A 1,861-nucleotide genomic window follows, 5' to 3' on the forward strand; every position below is an offset into this window, starting at 1 on the left:
TGAGGGACAGCGCCCAGGCCCAGAGTTCAAGCCCCACGACTGACCAAAAAAAAAAAAAAAATTCCACTTTATTGATTTTCTACATAATGTGCCTTGTGCTAATTATATTACATTCTCAGATCATAATTCATATTCTCTTAGCCCAGACCTTCAACCTCTGATTTTCTGCAAGTTTTTCTTTCTGCTTATTTGGTTTACTCACTATTTTTATCTTTTATCTTCTTTTGAAAACAGATTTGGGCTTTCATGAAAGAGGCTTTCTCAAACCATCTTTTATTGCCGTATTATGTTTTTCCTCACTGGTCTCATAGTAGTTTCAAGTCTGTCCTAGTTGCAGAGATTCGTTCTTCAATATATGTTTTTTTCCGCTCCTGGGACTTGAGCTCAGGACCTGTCCCTGAGCTTCTTTGTTCAAGGCTATCACTCTACCACTTAAGCCACAGCTATACTTCTGGCTTTTTGATAGTTTTTTGGAGATAAGAGTCTCAAAGACTTTCCTGGCCAGTCTGGCTTCAAACTGCAATCATTAGATCTCAGCCTCCTGAGTTGCTAGGATTACAGATGTGAGCTGCCAGCCCCTGGACTCAGAATGGGATTTTGATGCATTTTTCTAAAGACCAAGTCTCTCTTCTGTCAGTCATCAGTTCACCTTGTTTCAAATGTCACAGATGTCTAGTCCTTCATATGCCTTCTCTTAAAAAAAAAAAAAAATCTTGTGACTCGGCGGGCGCTGCCCCGTGGCAGCGACAACGGTGGATCGATGGATCGGGAGTCAGCGGGCTGTGTGGAAGAAGTGGTCACCACGTCGGGAGCCGCAGCCAAGGCGGGGCAGCGTTTGGAGACTCGGTGGGGCAGATGAGTAATGGAAAAGGCTTTGAAAATGTAGAACTGGGAGTCATAGGAAAAGAGAAGAAAGTCCCAAGGCGGGTCATCCACTTTGTCAGTGGTGAAACAATGGAAGAATACCACACAGATGAAGATGAAGTGGATGCCCTAGAGAAGAAAGATGTTTTGCCTACTGTAGATCCAACAAAACTTATACCGGGGACCCTTATTTATGGTTTTACATGCTTCGGGCTGCCACGTCAACCCTCTCAACAGATTGCATCTGTTTTGGGGATCAGTACCCCAAAATACCAATATGCCATTGATGAGTATTACCGGATGAAGAAGGAGGAAGAAGAGGAAAAAGAAGAAAATAGGATGTCTGAAGAAGCAGAGAGACAATACCAAAAAAATAAGCAGCAGGCTGATCCCATTGTTCAGACCGATCAACCAGAAAGAATGGTATCTAGTTCATTTGTGAATCTTAATTTTGAAATGGAAGAAGACTGTGAAGTAATTACAGAAAGCAAACCAAATGCAGTCCCTGTCCCACCACAGAATGAAATGACTATCAAATTTCAAGCCCTAAAATGTTTTTATATATCCAGAACTTTTCACATTCTCTGTTTAGTGGAATAACTTTAAAACAATTATTTGTATTTTAACCTATCTGGAAAGGAAAATGTTCCTTCATTTCTAGGTTGTATCTAGCAAAAGTTGGCTCTGACCTTTGAATAAAAAAAAAAAAATCTTCCTAGGTAAAACATGAGAGAGATCCCATTTTTGTAAATGGCCAGCAGTTTTCATATTTATGATCATTTGTTCCTAAGTCTGGCTTACATTAAGGAAGACCAAAATCTTCCAAATTCTATTTGAATGAGGCCAAGCTTATTTTTTAAAAAAGTCTCCCTTCTCTCTAAGAAGGCAGAAACTTCAGGGGTCAGTCCTTAGTGCTTATTTGCATAAAAATTCATTTGCACAAAGTTTGATTTTAGTAATCAAACACCTTTTTTTTGGTCATGGGGCTTGAACTCTG

At 40.0% G+C, this 1,861-nt stretch overlaps 1 pseudogene; it reads left to right on the plus strand.

Moving 5' to 3' along the window:
- The first annotated feature begins 760 nt into the window (after positions 1-760).
- Positions 761-1,464, plus strand: LOC106001297 (annotated as a pseudogene).
- The last annotated feature ends 397 nt before the right edge of the window (positions 1,465-1,861 follow it).

The sequence above is a fragment of the Dipodomys ordii genome, unplaced genomic scaffold (genome assembly GCF_000151885.1).
Source record: "Dipodomys ordii isolate 6190 unplaced genomic scaffold, Dord_2.0 Scaffold284, whole genome shotgun sequence".
Classification (NCBI taxonomy): Eukaryota; Metazoa; Chordata; class Mammalia; order Rodentia; family Heteromyidae; genus Dipodomys; species Dipodomys ordii.